The sequence below is a fragment of the Hemiscyllium ocellatum genome, chromosome 16 (assembly GCF_020745735.1).
Source record: "Hemiscyllium ocellatum isolate sHemOce1 chromosome 16, sHemOce1.pat.X.cur, whole genome shotgun sequence".
Lineage (NCBI taxonomy): Eukaryota > Metazoa > Chordata > Chondrichthyes > Orectolobiformes > Hemiscylliidae > Hemiscyllium > Hemiscyllium ocellatum.
In genome coordinates this window covers 76,575,991-76,591,155 of record NC_083416.1, presented here as the reverse complement: position 1 = coordinate 76,591,155, position 15,165 = coordinate 76,575,991, and positions in this window count along the sequence as shown.

Here is a 15,165-nt window from a genome sequence, read left to right as displayed (position 1 = left end):
ACGTTTCGTTCCTGATGGAAGGCCTATGCCCAAAACATCGATTCTCCTGTTCCTCGGATGCTGCCTGACCTGCTGTGCTTTTCCAGTACCACATTCTCGACGCAGATACATTAGGGGCAGTTAAGTGACTCTTGGATAAGCACATGGTTGATAGTTGAAGGTATGTAGGTTAGTTTGATCTTAGAGTAGGATAACAGGTCATCACAACACCAAGGGCTGAAGGGCCTGTACTGTGCTATATTGTTCTATGTTTTATGTTCTATCCATAACTGTCTAAGGAAGAGAATTCCACATATTGGCAATACTTTGAGTGAAGTAATGCATCCTCATCTCAGTGCTGATGACAAGCCCCTTATGTTGAGGCTGTGTCCCTATGGTTTACCTTCTCTGTCTGAAGGAATTAATCTCTCAGGGCCTATCCGAAGAAACCCCTCCAGAATTGTTTTTCTCTTGGTGCAATCAACTCACGTGCTTCTGAACGTGTGTCCAAGTTCCTGGAGTGGGATTAAAACCCTTGAGTCTTTGGACCCAAGGATAAAAATGTTGCCTCTTACACAACAGCCGTTACTTCGAAAAAAATAATTTTGGTGGAATATGGTGATATAAGCTTGACCTATGCATTTGGGCGGAGGTTGTTGGTCAATTAGGGAAGGCTGCCTTATCTGGCATCAAGCAATTATAGAGTCATAGAGTTATACAACATGAAACAGACCCTTCAGTCCAACTTGTCCATGCTGACCAGATATCCTAAATTAATCGAGTCCCATTTGCCAGCATTTGGCCCACATCATTCTAAGCCCTTTCTATTCACATACCCATCAGATGCCTTATAAATGTAATTGTATCAGAGACCAAAGTCTTCCTTTAAGGATGAACCATGAAGGGATTTTGTGGTATTGTCCAGACCTCTGAGACAGGTGCACTTGGGTTTAAGTCCCCCCTGCTCCAAAGGTGTTTCATAACATGCTTGCACAGATTGATTAAAAATGAAAAAAGCAATGAATTGGGTCATGCTCCAGAGTTAACAGAGGAGGCAGGAGATGCTCATCGGAGCATTGTTTTTAAGAAACAAAAGCAGACGCTGCTGGAAAAACTCAGGAGGTCCAGCAGCATCTGTGAAGAGAAATCAAAGTTAACATTTCAGGTTTGGTGACCCTTCTTCAGAACTCCAGGGCTCTGAGGAAGGGTCACTGGACCCGAAACCTTAACTACGATGCTTTCCCAACATCATCTGTTTCTGTTTCAGATTGACAAGATCTACAGTTCTTTCAGTTTTTATTTTAAGTTTTCAAGGACTGGTTTTCTCCAGCGAGCAGCGAGAGCTGACTAGATTCCTGATGAAGGGCTTTTGCCCGAAACATCGATTTTGCTGCTCCTCGGATGCTGCCTGAACTGCTGTGGTCTTCCAGCACCACTAATCCAAAATCTGGTTTCCAGCATCTGCAGTCTTTGTTTTTACCTCGTAGACTTTATGTTGAACCTTATGAAATGCCAATGAACAATTGTGGAGGACAGACTTAAATGGATGACTAGAGATTTAACACCCAAAATGGTTTCTTGAGTATTTGTTTCAGCTACAGTCATCTGGGTAAGTGGAGAATATTCCATCATATTCCTGTGATCATTATCAGACATTGTTCTGAATTGAAAACAGACTGCATGCTCATGAATAAAGAGCATCTGAAGATTGTGTCTGAAACTCATCTGACCACTGCATTAATGAGTAGAATAATTATCAATATTTCACAACATGACATCCAATCTTTGCAGCCAATATAAAATCATCTGAAGCAAGAGCAGCTGACTCTCTCAATTTGTGTATATTAAGCATTTTTTATTTCCAATGTTTGCCGAGATTGGTGCTTCAAGATTTTATTTAATTATAAATAAGGATAATGGCTGCTTTAGTTTATAAGCCTCAGGGTAACTATTGCAATTTAGGACTTCCAAACAGATGGAATTCAATAGCGTGGAATCAGTAAATCCAATTCTCAGCCATGGAGAGACATGGGAAACTGGGATTTTTATCGGCAAAGTGAAATAAAATAGTCTGTCCAATTCTGAACAATTCTTCAACAAAGCTGTTAAAACCCAGAAAGACTGCAGAGGAGATTTACCACAATGTTTTTGTCTCAAATTTGGCTTGCTCTTTCTGAATATTAACATGGAGCATTTCAAAGACAGTTGGGGAGTAAGTAGAAACCTGCATTTCTGTAGCACCTTTCAGAACATCCCAAGGGTCTTTACATGCAGTGAAGGAGTTTTTTTTTAATGTGTGTCCACTGCTGTAATCTAAGAAACAAGGCAGCAAATCCATAAGCTTCCACAAACATTAATGTGATGATTAACCAGAAGATGCCTTTTAACCCATGGATAAACACTAAGCAGAATACTGCAGTACAACAAAGATAAAACAAAGAACTGCGGATGCTGGAAATCTGAAACAGAACAGAAATTGCTGGAGTTGAAAATGTGTTGCTGGTTAAAGCACAGCAGGTTAGGCAGCATCCAAGGAATAGGAAATTCGACGTTTCGGGCATAAGCCCCGTCGAATTTCCTATTCCTTGGATGCTGCCTAACCTGCTGTGCTTTAACCAGCAACACATTTTCAACTGTGATCTCCAGCATCTGCAGACCTCATTTTTTACCCGAAGAAATTGCTGGAGCTCTGGCAGCAATTGTGGGCAGAAATCAGAGTTAATGTTAATATCTGCAATTAGAGTCATAGAGACGTACAGCACTAAAACAGACCCTTTGGTCCAACCCGTCCATGCCGACTAGATATCCCAACCCAATCTAGTCCCACCTGCCAGCACCCGGCCCATATCCCTCCAAGCCCTTCCTATTCATATACCCATCCAAATGCCTCTTAAATGTTGCAATTGTACCAGCCTCCACCACATCCTCTGGCAGCTCATTCCATACACGTACCACCCTCTGTGTGAAAAAGTTGCCCCTTAGGTCTCTTTTATATCTTTGCCCTCTCACCCTAAACCTACACCCTCTAGTTCTGGACTCCCCCACCCCAGGGAAAAGACTTTGTGTATTTATCCTATCCATGCCCCTCATGGGGCATACCAAACATTTCCTTCACTGTCCTATCTACCTGCGACTCCACTTTCAAGATTTCTTTTGTCCAACATTCTGACTTTCTGCTTTTACTACAGTGGAACTCTTCTGTGAAGCTGGAGTTGAGGGAGCTTTTGTATGAATAAGAAAACACATTTAATAATTCATCTGGGCGATAACACCACCCTTTCAGCATTGAGTGTGCAAGCCCGGATTATGTGCTCAGGACTCTCACATTAAACCTGACCTCACAACCTCATGACACAAAACAGAGAGCACTATCCGCTGAGCCAAGCCTGACACACTCTGAGTCCCAATTAAATCTAACATGTGATCACTCTGACTGGAGCATTGTTCACCTTAATGAGCCCACACATCCATCAGGACAGTGTGTCATTAAGGTAAACCACCTCAAAACTGGCATTCTTTTGAAAAACTTCCAATTATATCTATGATGTTAATTAATGCAGTGCTTTGCTCTGATGGTGTCAAATTGATGCGGTTACCCTCTAGACTTTGACGCAGAATGCTCAAGGTATGAAGAGGGAAGTCACCGCCACCTTTACAAAGGCAAGCTGGAAATGAATAATAAATGCTGATTTTACCACTGATGCTGCATCATAAGGATGAATTGTTTAAAACAAGATTCACAAACGTAGAGAGAGAAAACAGTGTTAACGTTTCAGGTCCAGTGACCCTTCCCCAGAAGTGAAAGCAGCCAGGGAAATGTGATTTTTATGATGATGATTGGGTGGTGGTGTTGGAAGGTGGTGTGCAGAAGGACGGAGATTGAGCCCGGAGAAAGAGAAAGAGAGACACAAATCAGGCAGAAAAGAGATTGATAATAATTCTGGGAAGACTAGAAGCTACACTGGTGATAATGAGTCAAAAAGTGTGGCGCTGGTAAAGCACAGCAGTTCAGGCAGCATCCGAGGAGCAGGAGAGTCGACGTTTCAGGCATAAGACCTTCATCAGCATCTGCTGTCCTCACTTTCTTCATTGGTGATAGTGGGGAGAATGAGTAGTTGAAAATGGGTTGGTTGTGCTGAGAACAACCCATTTCATACCAGGACCGAGAGCTGTGCTGGTGATTATTCATGACTATTAAAGTTGATATTGTGTCCTGAAGGCTGTGAGGTACCTTAGCAGAGGATGAGGTGTTGTTTTCTCCAGAGAAGTTCAATGCAACTTCTAGTTCTGGAGAAGGGTCACTGGACCTGAAACGTTAACTCTAATTTTCTCTCCACAGCTGCTGTCAGACCTGCTGAGTTTCTCCAGCATTTTCTGCTTTCTGTTTGACAGAAATATTGGTCAAACAGTGTTTGATGCAATTAATTAAACTAACGTTTCAAGTCCAGTAAGTCACTTCTCCAGAATATTACCCAGGTCTCTGAATTAATTGCCTAATATAATTGCCTAAACCTCTCGACCTCTCAATCCTCCTTTAAGAAGTTTCTTTGAGTAAGCCATCAATCACCAGTCTTATTACACCCTTAGAGTTGGCGTCAAATTTGATTATGGTTTTCAGAACTGCCTGTTTAAATCTTGGTTGCTGTATAATAATGAAACTGCTGTTTCACAGAAAGCTGATCCACGGAAACTCTGGTGAAAATAATAATGTGTTGTATAGTTTATGTGCCCGATTCCTCTTCTAAAAACAAAACGGGAGCAGTCACTGTTTACAATAGAACATTAAAATGCAGGTTTATTAATTGCATGCATTAGACCATTGTCTCACTTTCTAGAATTTAACTTATAGCAATTTGTGGGAACTGGCTTCTAATGAAACAAATGTACTTTTAATGCAATTAATCTAATGGCTTATGTTGCTGCTGGATGAACATCTAATGGATAATGGTGTCGAGTCACTCTCCAACCGCATAGATGGTAAAATAAATGGAGAGGTGCTGGAAGTTGCAAAAATGAAATGAATCCTGAGAAATGACTTCTAGGAAAGGGGATGTCTGTAGTTCAGTCCCTATTGATCAGAGCTGAGAAGGTGCAGTGGTCTCTCCTGGAGGGCAAAGAGGAAAGCAATAGGAAGAAGGATTGGGCTTGGCTCAGTTGGATGGCGGATGTCACAGAGCGATTGCAGATAGGCTCCAGTGAGTGTGCAAGGCTGGCACATGTGACAAATCATAGCAAAATCCTCCTGGCCTGTAATCTTAGCTACAAGCTGTAGTATTGGTTGGTTAGCTTGGTTGGATGGCTGGTGATTATAGAGTGATGCCAACAGTGTGGGTTCAATTTCTGCACCAACTTCTTAACCTCGCCCTTATCTGAGATGTGGTAGTCCCCCCCCAGGTTAAACCACAACCAGTCATCTCTCTCTAATGAGAAAGGAGGACTATGGGTGACTTTCCTTCTACACACAAGAGGAGATCACAAGGTAAAGGAGCATAAGAAATCCTACATTTGTACAGCACCTTGCACAACCTAAGGACCACGAGAAAGCCCTTTTGAACTGATGAAGTACGGTTGAATGATAGTCAGTGTTCAAACGGAGGAATTGTGGGCAGCTAAGTGATACGCAGCAAACTCTCATACAACAAGTTCTAGCTTAGCGGCTTTTGTGATGATTTAGTTAACACTTGTACAATTTATCATCGAGCCCTCTCCCTCCAGCAAGATAAGCCTACTCTGTCAAGCTTACTTTCAACTCAAAATCTCAATTAAAGGGAATTTCAGAATTTAAGACCTATTAAAGAATCTTGGCTACATTTCCAGCTCCAGACTGGGCCCTGAAATGAAATAATGTTCTTTCTCCAGGAGTTTACCAACTGGCAAAATTATTTCAGGTTAGAGAAACTCTACAGGTATATTACAGCAGAAAACACTTCTAACTTACAAATTCAAGAATATTGACACCTAGGTGTGACCAAATCATAGGTAGCACAGTGGTTCAGTGATTAGCACCAATGCCAAGGACCTGGGTTCGATTCCACCCTTGGGTGACTGTCTATGTGGAGTGGGGCAATTCCTTCACAACAGAGGGTGGTATGAATTTGGAATGAGCTGCCAGAGGAAGTTGTGGAGATTGGTACAATTACAGTCCAAAGATATGCAAGTTAGGATTGGTCATGTTAAGTTGCCCATAGTGGTTAGGGATATGCCAGTTAAATATATTAGCCCATGGAAAATGCAGGGATAGGGGTTGGGTCTGGGTAGGATGCTCTTTGGAGGGCTGGTGTGGACTTGTTGGGCCAAATGGCCTGATTCCACACTGTGGGACTCTACGAAATGTTGTAGTGTAGAAGGAGACTATTCAGTCCATCATATTTGCACCAGCTCATTCAATGAGTGTCAGTACCCAATCTCCTGCTTTTCCCAAAAATTTTGCGCCTTATATTTGTCCAAGTAATCATCCAGGACCTTCATGAATGCCTCAGGTGGGCTTGACAATGCTATAGGTTCACACAGATATAAATGTGAGACTCCGTCACATTTATAACTGATTATGATTTGTTATTATATAAATCGATTCCAAAGGGCAGGACTTGCAGGATATGGTAGTTAATGGTAGGACTTTGGGGATTGTTGCTGAACAAAGAGACCTTGCGGTACAGGATCACAGTTGCTTGAAAATGGAGTCGCAGATTGACAGGGCAGTGAAGAAATGTTTGGCATGCTTGTCTTTATTGGTTTGTGCAGTGACGAGAGGCCAGGATCAGAGGGTTTGAACATTACAGAGAGGCTGAATAAGCTAGGGTTATTTTTGCTGGAGCATCAGAGGCTGAGGGCTGACCGTATAGAGGTTTATAAAATCATGAGGGGCATGGATAGAGTGAATAACCAGTCTTTTCCCGAACATAGGGAGTCCAAAACTAGAGGGCTTGGGTTTAAGATAAGAGAGGAAAGATTTTAAGGGGCAACTTTTTCACATGTGGTTTGTTCTTGAGGAATCTGCGGACTGTATTTTTTAAGTATCCGTTCTTCTTGAATACATTGTATATAGGTGGTTCTCCTCTGTTTTCCGAAGTTCATCTGTGCTGCAGTGTGAGGTAGCTCATTGGAATAGTGTCCTAATACAGCTTCGTTTGTGTGTGTTGGGATGGTTGCTGGTGTACTTAAGTATTTGGTCAGTGTTTATCGGTTTTCTGTATACGCAGGTTTGTAGTTCTCTGGTGTCCTTTCTTTCGACTGTGACGTCCAGGAATGCGAGTTTGTTGTTGGTTTCTTCCTCCTTGGTGAACTTTATGCCTGTGAGGGTGTTGTTGATGATGTTAATTGTCTCTTCTATCTTGTTTCGTTTTGTGAACTTCGGAAAACAGAGGAGAACCACTTATACAACGCATTCAAGAAGAACGGATACTCAAAAAAAACAGTCTGCAGATTCCTCAAGAACAAGCCACAACAAGCAGACCAAACACAGTCAGAAACCCTAACCACCTTACCATACATCAAAGAAGTTTCAGAAATGACAGCCAGACTACTAAGACCCCTCGGAATCCTAGTAGCACACAAACCCACCAACACTCTCAAATAAAAACTAACAAACTTAAAAGACCCAGAACAACCCATGGACAAAACCAATGTCATCTAAAAAATTCCATGCAAGGACTGCCACAAACACTACGTAGGACAAACAGAAAGAAAGTTAGCCACCAGGATACACGAACACCAGCTAGCCACAAAAAGACACAGCCCTCTCTCCCTCATAGCCCTACGCACAGATGAAAAAAAACACCATTTCGACTGGGACAACACATCTATCCTGGGACAGGCTAAGCAAAGACATGCCAGAGAATTCCTAGAGGCCTGGCACTCCAACCACAACGCCATAAACAAACACATAGACCTAGATACCATCTATCAACCCCTCAGAAAACGAACAGGAAATGATATCACCACAAACCCCAGGGACCCCATCCAGGACAAACATATAAATAGAAAGCAGGAGACAACAGCTTCGCTTCACTTGGAGGTCGCCACTGATGATGTCACCTAGCCAGGTAATGAAAGGTCTGGATATCAAACCTACAGCTAAGCGAGCAAACCCACACCCTAAACCTCAACCTGAGCTACAAACCTTCACAAACATTGCATTTAAAAAGCATCTGGAATGGGCATATGAATAAGAAGGGTTTAGAGGGATTTGGGCTAAATGCTGGCAAATGGGACCTGATTAATTTAGGATATCTGGTCAGCATGGACAAGTTAGGCGGAAGGGTCTGTGGTTGTACTGTATATCTCTATGATTCTACATGAATACTGAATAATAGAATATCAAGAGTAGTTATAACACAAGACTATTTTACTTGCAATTTATATGTGATGTAAACTTTCTGATGTATACATACATATAAATATTAAATATACATTTTCAATGGGCCCCAAACTCTGGAATTGGCTCCACACATCTCTCTGTAGGGTAAAATGATGAAGGGCTCTGGCCCTTCCTGATGAAGGGCTCTCTGGCCCGAAACGTCGAATTTCCTGTTCCTTGGATGCTGCCTGACCTGCTGTGCTTTAACCAGCAACACATTTTCAGCTCCACACATCTCTCTGCCTCTCAACTATTTTATCTCCCATTTTCAGTCATCCCTGAAGGTTTACCTCTGACCTAGCCAATGGTCACTTTTTCAATATCTCCTCCACTGTTGCGGTGTCAGTTCTTGCTTTATAAATGCTCCTGCAAAGTCTCTTGAGAGTGTTTACAAGATTGAAGAGGCTGCATAAATACACTTTGTTGTACAGGAGTTTGGTGTGTTTTGTTTATAACTATCAAGTGATAAATCCCTGAGCCACTATATAAATGCATGCTGTTTTTGTAGTAGTATTTCTTCTCCATGACAGATAGGGCAATAATTTGTCTGGTGCACTCCCATCACATGTACCTAATTATACTAACCCACCTCAGTGGGAATTCCTGGAAATCAGTGAATTAGATGATGTTAAGTGGCCACATCCTCTCCTTCCCATCTGTCATCATGGATCTTAACCATGGACAGGAGATGTACCAGTGAGCCTGTGTATCTCCTGAAGTAAATCTGTGTCTTTATTCATCACATACTTCTGGACTAGTTTCCAACCAGATGAGACATTGGTGATGAAACAGAACAGGAGAGAGGTCAAAACCAGTTTGACCTTTAAAATGTGCTCCCCTACTTTTTGACACATTGCTAATGAATGGGTATACCCTTAAGACAGTTCATCCAATTGCGCACAATTTATTAACATTCCCTTTCTTCATTCCTATACAATTACCGTGCCAAATTACTGAAGTCTTCAGATAATGCATCAAACAACCTGAAATTAAAAGGATACCCTAATATTTCTTTATCACGCCATCACTATCTCTTTATTTCCCCACAAGACTGAAAATGCCTTTCTCCTTCAGTGAAGGCTGCATTAAGCAATCCCCTCACATGACATCCTCTCTGCCCACCTCCAGCCCACCATTGTTCAGCCTCAATGACATCTTCCTTGAAAACTTGTCACAATGTAACTTCACAGTAAAGGTCCCTGCTGCTCTTTATCTGAATATCAGTCTGGCTGTTGAGTGGCTTTTATAAAGAAGTTCTATAAACTGGAAGCGATCCAGTGCAATTAACATGTCTGTTGTTATAATAACCCTTCAGAGCTCTATTCAATAACGGAGCTGAGCAGAGCATTCATTAGATTTAACAATGTGGCACTCCATCAAGGAATATCAGTGATCTGCAGATCAGGTAGCATCTGGAGAGAGAGAAATACTGTCAATGCTTCTACTCTGTGACCTTCCATCAGCAAGTGAAAGATATCAAGTGTGCACAGGGTGGATGGTCTCCATCTGTCTGATCCACAAATACAGGACAAATAAGGACAGAGCTTCACTTTGGGAGTTACACAAGCTCATTGGTGTAACTTCTGTGCACAGGTCTGATCTTCTTTGACAGAAACATCTTGTGTGCTTCCTCATTCTTCTAAACTCCAATGAGTACAGGCCCCAATCTACTCAACTTCCCTTCATGCTATAATTCCTGTACTCCCGGAATTCACCTGGTGCACCTTCTCTGCACTATCTTCAATGCTAGTCTATCTTTCTTTAGATAAGGGGCCCAAAACTGGGCACAATATTCCAGCTGACGAGAGTGTGGTATAGTTTTAGCAAGACATCCCTATTTTTATAAACAAAAATAGCAGACTATTACACACTACCCATTGTTAGCCACTAACACTCCCCATTAGTGGCCACTCATTCTCTTAGCCTGATCATTATCCACTCCTTTGTCTGTCCAACTGTTATGCCCGCTCTTTGGGCTTATCTCCGAATCTCGTTTACTCCTCCCCCCCTCCCCCCACCCAATTGTCTGCAGAAAAACCAGCTTTTGCTGAGCTACTATCAGTTTTGAGGAAGGGTCACTGGATCTGAAATGTTAACTCTGATTTCTCTCCATCAGGATCCGCTGGGATTCTCCAGCAAGTTATGTTTTTGTTTCTGATCTCCAGCATCTTCAGTTCTTTCAATTCCCTATTTTTATAGTCCATTTCCTTTGATATAAAGATCAACATTCCATTTACCATGCCTATTACCCACTGAGCTTTTTGTGATTCATGGATGAAGACCCCCATATCCCTCTGTCCTGTAGCTTTCTGTGTTGTCCTCACCGCCTATGGTTGTGTTATCCAGAAACTTTCCCTTAGTGAAAGTTTCTTCACTTACCTCATCCAAGTCATTAATAGATATTGTGACTAATTGTGATCCCAGCACCAATACCTGTGGCACTCCACTGGAAATGCCCCCATGTAATTTGGGGGTGGTACGGTGGCCCAGTGGTTAGCACTGCTGCCTCACAGCGCCAGGGACCTGGGTTCAACTCACAGCCTTCAGCGTATTGTCTGTGTGGAGTTTGTACATTCTCCCCGTGTCTGCGTGGGTGCGCTCCGGTTTCCTCCCACAGTCCAAAGATATGCAGGTTAGGTGAATTGGCCATGCTAAATTGTCCCATAATGTTAGGTGTATTAATCAGAGAGAATTGGGTCTGGGTGGGTTAATCTTTGGAGAGTTGGTGTGGACTTATAGGGTCAAATGGCCTGTTTCCACACTGTAGGGAATCTAATCTAAATTTTTGTTTCTATCTTCTATTAGTTAATAGAATCCTCTTTCTCTGTTAATGTACTACCTCCAATAGCATGGGCTCTTCTCTTATTAAGTAGCTGAGTAGAAGCAGCCTAATAATTTAGGGGGAGGCAATGGCTCAATGGTATTATTACTGGGCTGTTAATAGTCTGAGGCCCCAGGTTTAAGTCCCGTTAAGGCAGATGGTGGAACATGAATTCCATTTTAAAAATAAAACCTGGAATGAAGAGGTCTAATGATGACCATGAATCCATTGCCAATTGTCAGACAAACCCATCTGGGTCACTAATGTCCTTTAGGGAAGGAAATCTGCTATCCTTACCTAGTCTGACCTACATGTGTCTCACAGCAATGGGGTCGACTCTTAACTGCCCTCTGGGCAATTAGGAATGGGTGATTAATGCTGGCCCAGCCAGTGACATCCTCATCCTAATGAATGAGGAAAGAAAAAGGAATGACACTGCGTCATAACGCTCAGCTGGAGAGCTAGTGCCAACTAAATGGTTTCTTTTTCCACAATAACAATTCCATGAGCTGTGAAACCAACCCCTGTCAATTTGAAAATAGAGCAGATATACTGCAGTCTGTCTCTGAAGGCCAGCCTCAGCTGGGCAACCGATTTCCTCCCTGAAACAGGTGCCTTATAAATGCAAATGTTAATCTGATGCCGGATGGGCATTTTCAGTTACAACTGGGTGGATGGTGAACACTGAAAGAGGTAGCACCACACAATGAGCAATTTTATTTTGTTGCAGGATGTTGCTGGGTATGGAAGGATTAAGTTATAAAAATAGGCTGGATAGGTTGGGACTCTTTTCAGTGTCAAGATTAGAGTGGTGCTGGAAAAGCACAGCAGGTCAGGCAACATCCAAGGAGCAGGAAAATCGATGTTTCGGGCAAAAGACCTTCATCAGGAATGAGGCTGGGAGCCTCCAGGGTGGAAAGATAAATGGGAGGGGGGTGGGGCTGGGGAGATGGTAGCAAAGAGTACAATAGGTGAATGAGGGTGGGGATAAAGGTGATAGGTCAGAGAGGAGGGTGGAGTGGATAGGTGGGAAGGAAGATTGACAGGTAGGACAGGTCATCAGGATGGTGCTGAGCTGGAAGGTTGGAACTAGGATAAGGTGGGGGGAGGGAAAATGAGGAAACTGGTGAAGTCCACATTGATGCCCTGGGGTTGAAGTGTTCCGAGGCAGAAGATGAGGCATTCTTCCTCCAGGCTTCGGGTGGTGAGGGAGTGGCAGTGGAGGAGGCCCAGGACCTGCATGTCCTCGGCAGAGTGGGAGGGGGAGTTGAAATATTCGGCCACAGGGCGGTGGGGTTGACTGGTGCAGGTGTCCCAGAGATGTTCCCTAAAGCGCTCTGTGAGAAGGGCATCAATGTGGACTTCACCAGTTTCCTCATTTCCCCTCCCCCCATCTTACCCCAGTTCCAACGTGCCAGCTCTGCACCATCCTCATGACCTGTCCTACCTGCCAATCTTCCTTCCCACCTATCTGCTCCACCCTCCTCTCCAATCTATCACCTCCATTCCCACCTCCATCCACCTATTGCACACTCAGTTACCTTGCCCCCCAACCCCCACCCCCCACTTACCTCTCCACCCCAGAGGCTCCCAGCCTCATTCCTGATGAAGGGTTTTTGCCCGAAAGGTCAATTTTCCTGCTCCTCAGATGCTGCCTGATCTGCTGTGATTTTCTAGCTCCACTCTAACCTTGACTCTGATCTCCAGCATCTGCAGTCCTCACTTTCGCCTGGGAATTTTTTCACAGGAGTGTGTAGGAGATTGAGAGGCAATTGTATAGAATAATGATAGAAATTGATGAAGAGTATAGATAGAGTTAATAGTAGTTGACTTTTTCCTAGGATGGGGGATTTCAAAACTAGGGGGCACATTTTTAAGGTGAGAGGAGAAAGATTTACAGAGTCATTGAGGCATAGCGATGTACAGCACAGAAACAGACCCTGCAGTCCAACTCCTCCTGAACGAGTGGTGGATGTGGATGTAATTACAATGTTTAAAAGATAAGTACATGGATAGGAAAGGTTTGGAGAGATATGGGCCAGGGGCAAGCTGGTGGGAACGTGGTTAGACCAAAGGGTTTGGACCAAAGAGTCTATTCCCATGCTACATCACTCTATGACTAAGGGTTCAAATCGTACAGCAGCGCGTGGACTTTAAATTTGATTCATAAACCTAGAATTGAAAGCTGGTCTGATTAATAGTGATCTTAAGCTGTCATTGTTTCATCCTGACTCACTGGAGTAGCATGCTGGAAAGCAAGCTGGAATTGCGGAGTTAAAAACAACTCCCTGCACCTTCTACCCTCATTAAAGCAATGTCTTGGTTTCTCATTTTCAGTCCGTGGTCCAAAAGGCAAAAAGATGCAGCCTCATACAATTTGTTGTAAAAACAGATCTGATTCACTAATGTACATCAGGGAAGGAAATCTGCCATCCTTATCCATTATGCATTGCCAGATCATCGCTATGGATACTCCTATCAGACATGGGAACACCACCCACCACGTATACGGCAGATATTCATGACACTTGGCCAATGTTGTCTATCTCATACGCTGCAGACAAGGATGCCACGTGGCATGGTATATTGATGAGACCATGCGGATGCTGTGACAATGGATGAACAGACACCGCACAACAATCTCAGTCAGGGAACCTTCAGCCTTCGATCTTTAGGTAAGCAACTTCCAAGGCAGCCTTTGAGATACACAACAACAGAGTCACTGAGCAGAAACTGACAGCCAAGTTCCATACCCATGAAGACAGCCTCAACCATGATCTTAGGCTCATGTCGAGTTACATATCACACTGTTCTGTATCTATAAAATCTTCCTTATTGTCCTATTTTGACCATTGTCTTGATAACTTGTTATGATCTCTCTACTTGAATTAGCCTGCACAGTTTTAGATGACTTATTCCTTTGATTAGACTCTCGGCGTGCGACTCTAATACCTATTATGTTATTTCAGTCATTTAGTTTGTCTCTAGCACTGCTTAATTGTTAATTTTTTGTAATTATCTCTCTGTCTCTGTTAATCAGATTACAGGTCATCCCTTCACTTATAATTCAGCTGTTGGTACTTTACTCACACTGTCCGACACTGTTCATTACCTGCATAGACTTGTTATTCAGCCTGTTGACACACCATCATACTATTTGTATTATCTTTTGATCTCTCTGATGATAAATTCTTTGACAATGTACCTCTCTCTTCACTGCACCTGATGAAAGGGCAGCACTCCAAATGCTTGTGATTTCAAATAAACCTGTTGGACTATAATCTGGTGTCTGGCAGTGTTGACCCTAGATTAAAAATCACACAACACCAGGTTATAGTCTAACAGGTTTAATTGGAAGCACACTAGCTTTCGGAGCGACGCTCCTTCATCAGGTGGTTGTGGAGGGCTCGATCGTAACACAGAATTTATAGCAAAAATTTGCAGTGTGATGTAACTGAAGTTATGCATTGAAAAATTGATTGTCTGTTAAGCCTTTCATCTGTTAGAATACAGTGATAGTTTCACTTCTTTCATGTGTAAATCACAAACCCTTCTTTTTAAAGTTGCATTCTCGGGTTAGCTGCTAACAATGGTGCTAGCTAGACAATATGTTGAAGGTGTTCGCCCCCTGTGTTCTCTGTCCATGACCTGATGTTTAGATTGATTCTAATCTAATAAGTGAGATAACAGTGTTTTACAAATTCCTGCAGTTTTTGAGCTCAGAGTTCTACATGAATATATGCAGTTTTTGATCAATGTGCAATGTACCTCTGCAATACAAATTCACCCCACAAAATATATGTGTGCATGTGGGTCTTTGTGTGTGTGTGTGTGTGTGTGTGTGTGTGTGTGTGTGTCTGTCTGTCTGTCTGTCTGTCTGTCGTGGGGGTTGTGAGTGTGAGAAAGTGGTCTTTGTCTGTGTGTGTGTGTGTGTGGTGGTCACCTGTAATGTGACATGAACCCAAGGTCCCGGTTGAGGCCCTCCCTATGGGTACTGAACTTAGCTATC